The following is a 14,555-nucleotide window of genomic DNA, read 5'->3' as shown; positions in this document are numbered from 1 at the left end:
AGTGGGTCCCTACTGCAGGCAATAGACAATAGGTTGTGCCTAGGTGGATAGGACATCAGCTATGAGGCATTTGTTTGTACAAACTGCTGCTCACAACTAATGTTGTAATATAGTGTCTCCATCTGCTGGTGGTATTGAATAAGCAATAGTGCAATGATAGGGTCTGAAAAAGAAGAAGCAGCAGCATAGGAAAGAAGGAAAACATGGAGATAAGAAAAAAAAAAGGTAAAAATGAGGTGAAAACATGTTTAAAAAAGTATTTCCATCTCTCTCTCTCTCTATATGTATATACATATATATATATATATATATATATATTTAAAAGAAAAAAAAATTATATATATATGTATGTATATATATATATATATATATATATATACATATAGAGAGAGAGAGAGATAAATATATATAGAGATAGATGGGTGGATAGATAGATAGATAGACACACATACACACATACACACATACACACATACATACATACATACATATGTGTGTATTGTTGGAGTTGCAAACATGGGTGCACTTGACAAACTCAGTGCGGCTATTCCCCATTGAAAGATTGTTGCACCCAGGACCCTTAGCACTGGGATATGCTACTCAATACCACTGGCATGGTTAGGTGTAAAAAACATCTGACCTTTGTTGTGTATGTAACCATGGAGATTGTGATGTCGCCTAGGCCCACCAAAGAACAGCCTTGTCAGAAGCAGCACTGCCATGAGCAGAAGTAGCAGCACCATAGGTTGTCAAATAAGTTGGATTTAACCAAAACAAGTGAGTCCAATAGGATGCAGGTATGTCCTCTATCCTTACAGCTTCCCGTGGCTGTTGGTTTTATACCGTTTGGGGACAGCCAAGGAGGCGTCAGCAGGCAACACAGGTAAGTGTGTGCTTGTATGTGTGTGTGTGTGTGTGTGTGTGTGTTTCCTATGCAGATCCTAAACCCAGTATCAAATGCAAGTAGGAGGAGTAAGAAGGGTTCCTGCCAAAGCCAGGTTATGGATTGCATTTAAAAATGGTCCATCAGAGTGAAATGGACTCCCATCTTCCTGCTTAGCAATAATGATATGGGTTTAGGGTCTGCTGTGTGTACTGGTGGGTGACTGCCACCCAGCCAGAGTGTGTATGGGAGGCTGCCAGCCAGCCTCCCTTCCTACAAGTAATGATGGTGCATGTGAAGGGGACAGCGTTGGTTCCTCCCCTTTCACAGTTATCACTTCTCATCCTTCCTTTTGGCTGGTATCAAATGTGGTGTCTGTTTATATCAGTTTAATATCTGATATGTCCCCTATCTGATAGCATATATTAAATGCACCACCAGGTTTCAGTGTTGGAAAGAAAGATTATCTGTTTATTTGCTGCAGCTGCTTGCTGGCTAGTCCAGTGGGCCCCTACTGCAGGCAATAGACAATAGGTGGTGCCTATGTGCCTAGGTGGATAGGACATCAGCTATGAGGCATTTGTTTGTACAAACTGCTGCTCACAACTAATGTTGTAATATAGTGTCTCCATCTGCTGGTGGTATTGAATAAGCAATAGTGCAATGATAGGGTCTGAAAAAGAAGAAAAAGAAGCAGCAGCATAGGAAAGAAGGTAAAAATGAGGTGAAAACATGTTTAAAAAAGTATTTCCATCTCTCTCTCTCTATATATATGTATATATATATATATATATATATATATATATTTAAAAGAAAAAAAAATTATATATATACATATAGAGAGAGAGATAAATATATATAGAGATAGATGGGTGGATAGATAGATAGAGAGATACACATACACACATACACACATACACACATACACACATACATAGATATGTGTGTATTGTTGGAGTTGCAAACATGGGTGCACTTAACAAACACAGTGCGGCTATTCCCCATTGAAAGATTGTTGCACCCAGGACCCTTAGCACTGTGATATGCTACTCAATACCACTGGCATGGCCAGGTGTAAACAACATCTGACCTTTGTTGTGTATGTAACCATGGAGATTGTGATGTCGCCTAGGCTCACCAAAGAACAGCCTTGTCAGAAGCAGCACTGCCATGAGCAGAAGTAGCAGCACCATAGGTTGTCAAATAAGTTGGATTTAACCAAGACAAGTGAGTCCAATAGAATGCAGGTATGTCCTCTATCCTTACAGCTTCCCGTGGCTGTTGGTTTTATACCGTTTGGGGACAGCCAAGGAGGCGTCAGCAGGCAACACAGGTAAGTGTGTGCTTGTGTGTGTGTGTGTGTTTGTGTGTGTGTGTTTCCTATGCAGATCCTAAACCCAGTATCAAATGCAAGTAGGAGGAGTAAGAAGGGTTCCTGCCAAAGCCAGGTTATGGATTGCATTTAAAAATGGTCCATCAGAGTGAAATGGACTCCCATCTTCCTGCTTAGCAATAATGATATGGGTTTAGGGTCTGCTGTGTGTACTGGTGGATGACTGCCACCCAGCCAGAGTGTGTATGGGAGGCTGCCAGCCAGCCTCCCTTCCTACAAGTAGTGATGGTGCATGTGAAGGGGACAGCGTTGGTTCCTCCCCTTTCACAGTTATCACTTCTCATCCTTCCTTTTGGCTGGTATCAAATGTGGTGTCTGTTTATATCAGTTTAATATCTGATATGTCCCCTATCTGGTAGCATATATTAAGTGCACCACCAGGTTTCAGTGTTGGAAAGAAAGATTTCCTGTTTATTTGCTGATGCAGCTGCTTGCTGGTTAGTCCAGTGGGCCCCTACTGCAGACAAAAGACAATAGGTGGTGCCTAGGTGGATAGGACATCAGCTATGAGGCATTTGTTTGTACAAACTGCTGCTCACAACTAATGTTGTAATATAGTGTCTCCATCTGCTGGTGGTATTGAATAAGCAATAGTGCAATGATAGGGCCTGAAAAAGAAGAAGCAGCAGCATAGGAAAAAAGGAGGAAAGAAGGAAAACATGGAGAGAAGAAAAAAAAAGAAGGTAAAAATGAGGTGAAAACATGTTTAAAAGAGTATTTCCATCTCTCTCTCTCTATATGTATATACATATATATATATATATATATATATATATATATACTTAAAAGAAAAAACAATATATATATATAGAGAGAGAGAGATAAATATATATAGAGATAGATGGGTGGATAGATAGATAGATAGATAGATACACATACATACATACATACATACATACATACATACATACATAAATATGTGTGTATTGTTGGAGTTGCAAACATGGGTGCACTTGACAAACTCAGTGCGGCTATTCCCCATTGAAAGATTGTTGCATCCAGGACCCTTAGCACTGTGATATGCTACTCAATACCACTGGCATGGCCAGGTGTAAACAACATCTGACCTTTGTTGTGTATGTAACCATGGAGATTGTGATGTCGCCTAGGCCCACCAAAGAACAGCCTTGTCAGAAGCAGCACTGCCATGAGCAGAAGCAGCAGCGCCATAGGTTGTCAAATAAGCTGGATTTAACCAAGACAAGTGAGTCCAATAGGATGCAGGTATGTCCTCTATCCTTACAGCTTCCCGTGGCTGTTGGTTTTATACCGTTTGGGGACAGCCAAGGAGGCGTCAGCAGGCAACACAGGTAAGTGTGTGCTTGTGTGTGTGTGTGTGTTTCCTATGCAGATCCTAAACCCAGTATCAAATGCAAGTAGGAGGAGTAAGAAGGGTTCCTGCCAAAGCCAGGTTATGGATTGCATTTAAAAATGGTCCATCAGAGTGAAATGGACTCCCATCTTCCTGCTTAGCAATAATGATATGGGTTTAGGGTCTGCTGTGTGTACTGGTGGGTGACTGCCACCCAGCCAGAGTGTGTATGGGAGGCTGCCAGCCAGCCTCCCTTCCTACAAGTAATGATGGTGCATGTGAAGGGGACAGCGTTGGTTCCTCCCCTTTCACAGTTATCACTTCTCATCCTTCCTTTTGGCTGGTATCAAATGTGGTGTCTGTTTATATCAGTTTAATATCTGATATGTCCCCTATCTGATAGCATATATTAAATGCACCACCAGGTTTCAGTGTTGGAAAGAAAGATTATCTGTTTATTTGCTGCAGCTGCTTGCTGGCTAGTCCAGTGGGCCCCTACTGCAGGCAATAGACAATAGGTAGTGCCTATGTGCCTAGGTGGATAGGACATCAGCTATGAGGCATTTGTTTGTACAAACTGCTGCTCACAACTAATGTTGTAATATAGTGTCTCCATCTGCTGGTGGTATTGAATAAGCAATAGTGCAATGATAGGGTCTGAAAAAGAAGAAGCAGCAGCATAGGAAAAAAGGAGGAAAGAAGGAAAACATGGAGAGAAGAAAAAAAAAGAAGGTAAAAATGAGGTGAAAACATGTTTAAAAGAGTATTTCCATCTCTCTCTCTCTATATGTATATATATATATATATATATATATATATATATATAAAAGAAAAAAAAAATATATATATATATAGAGAGAGAGATAAATATATATAGAGATAGATGGGTGGATAGATAGATACACATACATACATACATACATACATACATACATACATACATAAATATGTGTGTATTGTTGGAGTTGCAAACATGGGTGCACTTGACAAACTCAGTGCGGCTATTCCCCATTGAAAGATTGTTGCATCCAGGACCCTTAGCACTGTGATATGCTACTCAATACCACTGGCATGGCCAGGTGTAAACAACATCTGACCTTTGTTGTGTATGTAACCATGGAGATTGTGATGTCGCCTAGGCCCACCAAAGAACAGCCTTGTCAGAAGCAGCACTGCCATGAGCAGAAGCAGCAGCACCATAGGTTGTCAAATAAGCTGGATTTAACCAAGACAAGTGAGTCCAATAGGATGCAGGTATGTCCTCTATCCTTACAGCTTCCCGTGGCTGTTGGTTTTATACCGTTTGGGGACAGCCAAGGAGGCGTCAGCAGGCAACACAGGTAAGTGTGTGCTTGTTTGTGTGTGTGTGTTTCCTATGCAGATCCTAAACCCAGTATCAAATGCAAGTAGGAGGAGTAAGAAGGGTTCCTGCCAAAGCCAGGTTATGGATTGCATTTAAAAATGGTCCATCAGAGTGAAATGGACTCCCATCTTCCTGCTTAGCAATAATGATATGGGTTTAGGGTCTGCTGTGTGTACTGGTGGGTGACTGCCACCCAGCCAGATTGTGTATGGGAGGCTGCCAGCCAGCCTCCCTTCCTACAAGTAATGATGGTGCATGTGAAGGGGACAGCGTTGGTTCCTCCCCTTTCACAGTTATCACTTCTCATCCTTCCTTTTGGCTGGTATCAAATGTGGTGTCTGTTTATATCAGTTTAATATCTGATATGTCCCCTATCTGATAGCATATATTAAATGCACTACCAGGTTTCAGTGTTGGAAAGAAAGATTATCTGTTTATTTGCTGCAGCTGCTTGCTGGCTAGTCCAGTGGGTCCCTACTGCAGGCAATAGACAATAGATGGTGCCTATGTGCCTAGGTGGATAGGACATCAGCTATGAGACATTTGTTTGTACAAACTGCTGCTCACAACTAATGTTGTAATATAGTGTCTCCATCTGCTGGTGGTATTGAATAAGCAATAGTGCAATGATAGGGTCTGAAAAAGAAGAAAAATATAAAAAAATAAGAAGCAGCAGCATAGGAAAGAAGGAAAACATGGAGAGAAGAAAAAAAGAAGGTAAAAATGAGGTGAAAACATGTTTAAAAAAGTATTTCCATCTCTCTCTCTCTCTATATGTATATACATATATATATATATATATATATATATATTTAAAAGAAAAAAAAATTATATATATATATATATACATATAGAGAGAGAGAGAGAGAGATAAATATATATAGAGATAGATGGGTGGATAGATAGATAGATAGACATACATACACACATACACACATACATACATACATACATATGTGTGTATTGTTGGAGTTGCAAACATGGGTGCACTTGACAAACTCAGTGCGGCTATTCCCCATTGAAAGATTGTTGCACCCAGGACCCTTAGCACTGGGATATGCTACTCAATACCACTGGCATGGCCAGGTGTAAACAACATCTGACCTTTGTTGTGTATGTAACCATGGAGATTGTGATGTCGCCTAGGCCCACCAAAGAACAGCCTTGTCAGAAGCAGCACTGCCATGAGCATAAGTAGCAGCACCATAGGTTGTCAAATAAGTTGGATTTAACCAAGACAAGTGAGTCCAATAGGATGCAGGTATGTCCTCTATCCTTACAGCTTCCCGTGGCTGTTGGTTTTATACCGTTTGGGGACAGCCAAGGAGGCGTCAGCAGGCAACACAGGTAAGTGTGTGCTTGTATGTGTGTGTGTGTGTGTGTGTGTGTGTTTCCTATGCAGATCCTAAACCCAGTATCAAATGCAAGTAGGAGGGGTAAGAAGGGTTCCTGCCAAAGCCAGGTTATGGATTGCATTTAAAAATGGTCCATCAGAGTGAAATGGACTCCCATCTTCCTGCTTAGCAATAATGATATGGGTTTAGGGTCTGCTGTGTGTACTGGTGGGTGACTGACACCCAGCCAGAGTGTGTATGGGAGGCTGCCAGCCAGCCTCCCTTCCTACAAGTAGTGATGGTGCATGTGAAGGGGACAGCGTTGGTTCCTCCCCTTTCACAGTTATCACTTCTCATCCTTCCTTTTGGCTGGTATCAAATGTGGTGTCTGTTTATATCAGTTTAATATCTGATATGTCCCCTATCTCGTAGCATATATTAAGTGCACCACCAGGTTTCAGTGTTGGAAAGAAAGATTACCTGTTTATTTGCTGCTACTGCTGCAGCTGCTTGCTGGCTAGTCCAGTGGGTCCCTACTGCAGGCAAAAGACAATAGGTGGTGCCTAGGTGGATAGGACATCAGCTATGAGGCATTTGTTTGTACAAACTGCTGCTCACAACTAATGTTGTAATATAGTGTCTCCATCTGCTGGTGGTATTGAATAAGCAATAGTGCAATGATAGGGTCTGAAAAAGAAGAAAAATAAGAAGCAGCAGCTTATGAAAAAAGGAGGAAAGAAGGAAAACATGGAGAGAAGAAAAAAAAGAAGGTGAAAACATGTTTAAAAAAGTATTTCCATCTCTCTCTCTCTCTCTATATGTATATATATATATATATATATATATATTTAAAAGAAAAAAAATTATATATATACATATATACATATAGAGAGAGAGAGATAAATATATATAGAGATAGATGGGTGGATAGATAGATAGAGAGATACACATACATACACACATACACACATACATACATACATAGATATGTGTGTATTGTTGGAGTTGCAAACATGGGTGCACTTGACAAACTCAGTGCGGCTATTCCCCATTGAAAGATTGTTGCATCCAGGTCCCTTAGCACTGTGATATGCTACTCAATACCACTGGCATGGCCAGGTGTAAACAACATCTGACCTTTGTTGTGTATGTAACCATGGAGATTGTGATGTCGCCTAGGCCCACCAAAGAACAGCCTTGTCAGAAGCAGCACTGCCATGAGCAGAAGCAGCAGCACCATAGGTTGTCAAATAAGCTGGATTTAACCAAGACAAGTGAGTCCAATAGGATGCAGGTATGTCCTCTATCCTTACAGCTTCCCGTGGCTGTTGGTTTTATACCGTTTGGGGACAGCCAAGGAGGCGTCAGCAGGCAACACAGGTAAGTGTGTGCTTGTGTGTGTGTGTGTGTTTCCTATGCAGATCCTAAACCCAGTATCAAATGCAAGTAGGAGGAGTAAGAAGGGTTCCTGCCAAAGCCAGTTTATGGATTGCATTTAAAAATGGTCCATCAGAGTGAAATGGACTCCCATCTTCCTGCTTAGCAATAATGATATGGGTTTAGGGTCTGCTGTGTGTACTGGTGGGTGACTGCCACCCAGCCAGAGTGTGTATGGGAGGCTGCCAGCCAGCCTCCCTTCCTACAAGTAGTGATGGTGCATGTGAAGGGGACAGCGTTGGTTCCTCCCCTTTCACAGTTATCACTGCTCATCCTTCGTTTTGGCTGGTATCAAATGTAGTGTCTGTTTATATCAGTTTAATATCTGATATGTCCCCTATCTGGTAGCATATATTAAGTGCACCACCAGGTTTCAGTGAGGAAAGAAAGATTACCTGTTTATTTGCTGCTGCAACAGCAGCTGCTTGCTGGCTAGTCCAGTGGGCCCCTACTGCAGGCAAAAGACAATAGGTGGTGCCTAGATGGATAGGTGGATAGGACATCAGCTATGAGGTATTTGTTTGTACAAACTGTTGCTCACAACTAATGTTGTAATATAGTGTCTCCATCTGCTGGTGGTATTGAATAAGCAATAGTGCAATGATAGGGTCTGAAAAAGAAGAAAAATAAGAAGCAGCAGCATAGGAAAAAAAGGAGGAAAGAAGGAAAACATGGAGAGAAGGAAAAAAAGAAGGTAAAAATGAGGTGAAAACATGTTTAAAAAAAGTATTTCCATCTCTCTCTCTCTATATATATATGTATATACATATATATATATATATATATATATATTTAAAAGAAAAAAATTATATATATGTATATATATATATACATATAGAGAGAGAGAGAGAGAGATAAATATATATAGAGATAGATGGGTGGATAGATAGATAGATAGATAGATACACATACATACATACATACATATGTGTGTATTGTTGGAGTTGCAAACATGGGTTTACTTGACAAACTCAGTGCGGCTATTCCCCATTGAAAGATTGTTGCATCCAGGTCCCTTAGCACTGTGATATGCTACTCAATACCACTGGCATGGCCAGGTGTAAACAACATCTGACCTTTGTTGTGTATGTAACCATGGAGATTGTGATGTCGCCTAGGCCCACCAAAGAACAGCCTTGTCAGAAGCAGCACTGCCATGAGCAGAAGCAGCAGCACCATAGGTTGTCAAATAAGCTGGATTTAACCAAGACAAGTGAGTCCAATAGGATGCAGGTATGTCCTCTATCCTTACAGCTTCCTGTGGCTGTTGGTTTTATACCGTTTGGGGACAGCCAAGGAGGCGTCAGTAGGCAACACAGGTAAGTGTGTGCTTGTGTGTGTGTGTGTGTATTTCCTATGCAGATCCTAAACCCAGTATCAAATGCAAGTAGGAGGAGTAAGAAGGGTTCCTGCCAAAGCCAGGTTATGGATTGCATTTAAAAATGGTCCATCAGAGTGAAATGGACTCCCATCTTCCTGCTTAGCAATAATGATATGGGTTTAGGGTCTGCTGTGTGTACTGGTGGGTGACTGCCAGCCAGCCTCCCTTCCTACAAGTAGTGATGGTGCATGTGAAGGGGACAGCGTTGGTTCCTCCCCTTTCACAGTTATCACTTCTCATCCTTCCTTTTGGCTGGTATCAAATGTGGTGTCTGTTTATATCAGTTTAATATCTGATATGTCCCCTATCTGATAGCATATATTAAATGCACCACCAGGGTTCAGTGTTGGATAGAAAGATTACCTGTTTATTTGCTGCTGCTGCTGCAGCTGCTTGCTGGCTAGTCCAGTGGGCACCTACTGCAGGCAAAAGACAATAGGTGGTGCCTATGTGCCTAGGTGGATAGGACATCAGCTATGAGACATTTGTTTGTACAAACTGCTGCTTACAACTAATGTTGTAATATAGTGTCTCCATCTGCTGGTGGTATTGAATGAGCAATAGTGCAATGATAGGGTCTGAAAAAGAAGAAAAATAAGAAGCAGCAGCATAGGAAAAAAGGAGGAAAGAAGGTAAAAATTAGGTGAAAACATGTTTAAAAAAGTATTTCCATCTCTCTCTCTCTATATGTATATACATATATATATATATATATATATATATTTAAAAGAAAGAAAAAAATAATATATATATATATATATATATATATATACATATAGAGAGAGAGAGAGATAAATATATATAGAGATAGATGGGTGGATAGATAGATAGATAGACAGACATACATATGTGTGTATTTTTGGAGTTGCAAACATGGGTGCACTTGACAAACTCAGTGCGGCTATTCCCCATTGAAAGATTGTTGCATCCAGGACCCTTAGCACTGTGATATGCTACTCAATACCACTGGCATGGCCAGGTGTAAACAACATCTGACCTTTGTTGTGTATGTAACCATGGAGATTGTGATGTCGCCTAGGCCCACCAAAGAACAGCCTTGTCAGAAGCAGCACTGCCATGAGCAGAACCAGCAGCACCATAGGTTGTCAAATAAGCTGGATTTAACCAAGACAAGTGAGTCCAATAGGATGCAGGTATGTCCTCTATCCTTACAGCTTCCCGTGGCTGTTGGTTTTATACCGTTTGGGGACAGCCAAGGAGGCGTCAGCAGGCAACACAGGTAAGTGTGTGCTTGTGTGTGTGTGTGTGTGTGTGTGTGTGTTTCCTATGCAGATCCTAAACCCAGTATCAAATGCAAGTAGGAGGAGTAAGAAGGGTTCCTGCCAAAGCCAGGTTATGGATTGCATTTAAAAATGGTCCATCAGAGTGAAATGGACTCCCATCTTCCTGCTTAGCAATAATGATATGGGTTTAGGGTCTGCTGTGTGTACTGGTGGGTGACTGCCACCCAGCCAGAGTGTGTATGGGAGGCTGCCAGCCAGCCTCCCTTCCTACAAGTAGTGATGGTGCATGTGAAGGGGACAGCGTTGGTTCCTCCCCTTTCACAGTTATCACTTCTCATCTTTCCTTTTGGCTGGTATCAAATGTAGTGTCTGTTTATATCAGTTTAATATCTGATATGTCCCCTATCTGGTAGCATATATTAAGTGCACCACCAGGTTTCAGTGTTGGAAAGAAAGATTACCTGTTTATTTACTACTGCTGCAGCTGCTTTCTGGCTAGTCCAGTGGGCCCCTACTGCAGGCAAAAGACAATAGGTGGTGCCGCTTGTGTCTGGCCCCTGTTGGAGCGACCAGGCACAGGACTGCTGCTGCTGCTGCTGCTGAATGTCCTCTTTAATTGAATAAGCTCAGCAACCAGCACACCTGTGCAGGTTGGACATGACATGATAGGTAGAAGTCTTTCAGGTAGTGGGTGTTAAATCTTGTATGATGAGGTTTCTAGGAGGGGGTGTGTTATGCAGATTAGGGTGGATGGAGAGAGATCTGAGAAAGCCGTATGCTTTGGTGAGTCCTGGTTGGTATGGGTTTGTTGAGGTGTTCATGACAAAGTTTGGTTTGATAGGTGTGAGACAGGATGTGTTAAAGGAGAAGAAGAGTATGGTGAAGTGTATTAGGGTGAAGGATGTTCAGTGTAATATTAATATGGTGAGAGAATAGAATGTGAGTAAAGTGTGGAAGAGTTTGGAGACAGATGGTATGACTAATAGACAGAGAGAGATTGTATGGCAGAGTTTGCATGGTGCATTGCCAGTGAGAGAGGTACAGAAGAGTCGGGGGATTGGAAGAAGTGAGAGATGTCCGAGAGAGGGTTGTGGAGGGAATGAGATTATTATGCATTTGTTTTGGAATTGTGATAGAGCGCAAGAAGTGTGGAAGGGAATTGGTCCGTTGGCTAAAGAATTTATGGGGGTAAGAAAGTGGTCTTTTGAAGTGATTATGTTTGGTCTGGGGGTGGTAGGTGGGAGGAAGGAGAGAATGTTATATGTGTTGTTAGCAATAATTAAGGAGGTATTGTGGGATGTTAGGAATTTGTATATACCGTATTTATCGTCGTATAACACGCACTTTTTAGGCTAAAATTTTTAGCCTAAAGTCTATGTGCGTGTTATACGCCGATACCACCCCAGGAAAGGCAGGGGGAGAGAGGCCGTCGCTGCCCGCTTCTCTCCCCCTGCCTTCCCTGGGGTCTAGAGCCCTGCTGCCGGCCCTTCTCACCCCCTGGCTATCAGCGCCGCTGCCCGTTCTGTCCCCCTGACTATCGGTACCGGCGAGAGAAGGGGCAGCGGCACCCATTGCCGGCGCCGCTGCCCCGTTGCCTCCCCCCATCCCCGGTGGCATAATTACCTGGGTCGGGTCCGCGCTGCTGCAGGCCTCCGGCGTGCGTCCCCTTCGTCGTTGCTATGCGCTGCACGGCGCGGCGCATGACGTCAGTGCGCCGCGCCATTCATAGCAACGACGCAGGGGCTGCACGCCGGAGGCCTGCAGCAGCGCGGACCCGACCCAGGTAATTATGCCACCGGGGATGGGGGGAGGCAATGGGGCAGTGGCGCCGGCAATGGGTGCCGCTGCCCCTTCTCTCCCCCTGGCTGTCGGCGCCGCTTCTCTCCCCCTGGCTATCGGCGCCGGCAATGGGGCGCCGGTACCGATAGTCAGGGGGACAGAACGGGCAGCGGCGCCGATAGCCAGGGGGAGAGAAGGGCCGGCAGCAGGGCTCTAGACCCCAGGAAAGGCAGGGGGAGAGAAGCGGGCAGCGACGGCCTCTCTCGCCCTGCATTTCCTGGGGGTGTATCGGGGTATACACGCGCACACACGCACCCTCATTTTACCATGGATATTTGGGTAAACAACTTTTTTTACCCAAATATCCTTGGTAAAATGAGGGTGCGTGTTATAGGCCGGTGCGTGGTATACCCCGATAAATACGGTATTTAAGAAGAAGGATGTGTCGGTTGAAGAGTGTATGAGAATGATATTAGATAGATTGCATACTGTATATTTGTGGGATAAGAAGAGATTTGGAGAGGATGATGCGGAGGGGACTTGGAAGTTTTTAAAATGGAGACACGTTGTGAGGGTATGAGGGTGGTGTGTTGTTATGCTATGTACTTTGTTTTGGGGTGTATTTTGTTATATGTTGATAAAGTAACCTAATGATGAGTTTGGTGAATTGTGACTAAGTTCAGTAAATCTGAGAGGCAAACGTGAAGTAAACCTGAACGATTAAGTTTTAATTCAAACCTGAAGGTTTAAAAAAAAAATAAAAATAAAAAAGTCTGTTTTTATCAGTTTAACCCCTTCAGGACGGAGCCCATTTTGGCCTTAAGGACCGGAGCGTTTTTTGCACATCTGACCACTGTCACTTTAAACATTAATAACTCTGGAATGCTTTTAGTTATCATTCTGATTCCGAGATTGTTTTTTCGTGACATATTATACTTTATCATAGTGGTAAATTTTTGTCGATACTTGCATCCTTTCTTGGTGAAAAATCCGTAAATTTGATGAAAAATTTGAAAATTTTGCATTTTTCTAACTTTGAAGCTCTCTGCTTGTAAGGAAAATGGATATTACGAATACATTTTTTTTTGGTTCACATATACAATATGTCTACTTTATGTTTGCATCATAAAATTTACGTGTTTTTACTTTTGGAAGACACCAGAGGGCTTCAACGGTCAGCAGCAATTTTCCGATTTTTCACAAAATTTTCAAACTCAGTATTTTTCAGGGACCAGTTCACGTTTGAAGTGGATTTGAAGGGTCTTCATATTAGAAATACCCCATAAATTACCCCATTATAAAAACTACACCCCCAAAGTATTCAAAATGACATTCAGTCAGCGTTTTAACCCTTTAGGTGTTTCACACGAATAGCAGCAAAGTGAAGGAGAAAATTCACAATCTTCATTTTTTACACTCACATGTTCTTGTAGACCCAATTTTAGAATTTTTACAAGGGGTAAAAGGACAAAATTTTTACTTGTATTTGTAGCCCAATTTCTCTCGAGTAAGGACATACCTCATATGTCTATGTAAAGTGTTCAGCGGGCGCAGTAGAGGGCTCAGAAGGGAAGGAGCGACAAGGGGATTTTGGAGAGTACGTTTTTCTGAAATGGTTTTTGGGGGGCATGTTACCTTTAGGAAGCCCTTATGGTGCCAGAACAGCAAAAAAAAAAACACATGGCATACCATTTTGGAAACTAGACCCCTCGGGGAATGTAACATGGGATAAAGTGAACCTTAATACCCCACAGGTGTTTCACGACTTTTGCAAATGTAAAAAAAAAAAAAATAATTTTTTACCTAAAATGCTTGTTTTCCCGAAAAATTTTTATTTTTAAAAAGGGTAATAGCAGAAAACACCCCTAAAAATTTGAAGCCCAATTTCTCCCGATTCAGAAAACACCCCATATGGGGGTGAAAAGTGCTCTGCTGGCGCACTACAGGTCTCGGAAGAGAAGGAGTCACATTTGGCTTTTTGAACGCAAATTTTTCTCTGGGGGCATGCCGCATTTAGGAAGCCCCTATGGTGCCAGGACAGCAAAAAAACCCCCACATGGCATACCATTTTGGAAACTAGACCCCTCGGGGAACGTAACAAGGGGTTAAGTGAACCTTTATACCCCACAGGTGTTTCACGACTTTTGCATATGTAAAAAAAAAAATTTTTTTTTTACCTAAAATGCTTGTTTTCCCAAAAATTTTACATTTTTAAAAAGGGTAAAAGCAGAAAATACCCCCCAAAATTTGTAACCCAATTTCTCCCAAGTACGGCGATACCCCATATGTGACCCTTAACTGTTGCCTTGAAATACGACAGGGCTCCAAAGTGAGAGCGCCATGCGCATTTGAGGCCTAAATTAGGGATTGCTTAGGGGTGGACATAGGGGTATTCTACGCCAGTGATTCCCAAACAGGGTGCCTCCAGC

At 42.3% G+C, this 14,555-nt stretch overlaps 1 pseudogene; it reads left to right on the top strand.

Annotated features, from left to right (window-relative positions):
* The first annotated feature begins 10,678 nt into the window (after nt 1–10,678).
* On the top strand, nt 10,679–10,781 carry LOC130340275 (U2 spliceosomal RNA; annotated as a pseudogene).
* Nucleotides 10,782–14,555: the final 3,774 nt, after the last annotated feature.

This window comes from Hyla sarda, unplaced genomic scaffold (assembly GCF_029499605.1).
Source record: "Hyla sarda isolate aHylSar1 unplaced genomic scaffold, aHylSar1.hap1 scaffold_582, whole genome shotgun sequence".
Lineage (NCBI taxonomy): Eukaryota > Metazoa > Chordata > Amphibia > Anura > Hylidae > Hyla > Hyla sarda.
The sequence above is the reverse complement of the archived record's forward strand: the minus strand, read 5'-3'. Positions and strand labels throughout refer to the sequence as shown.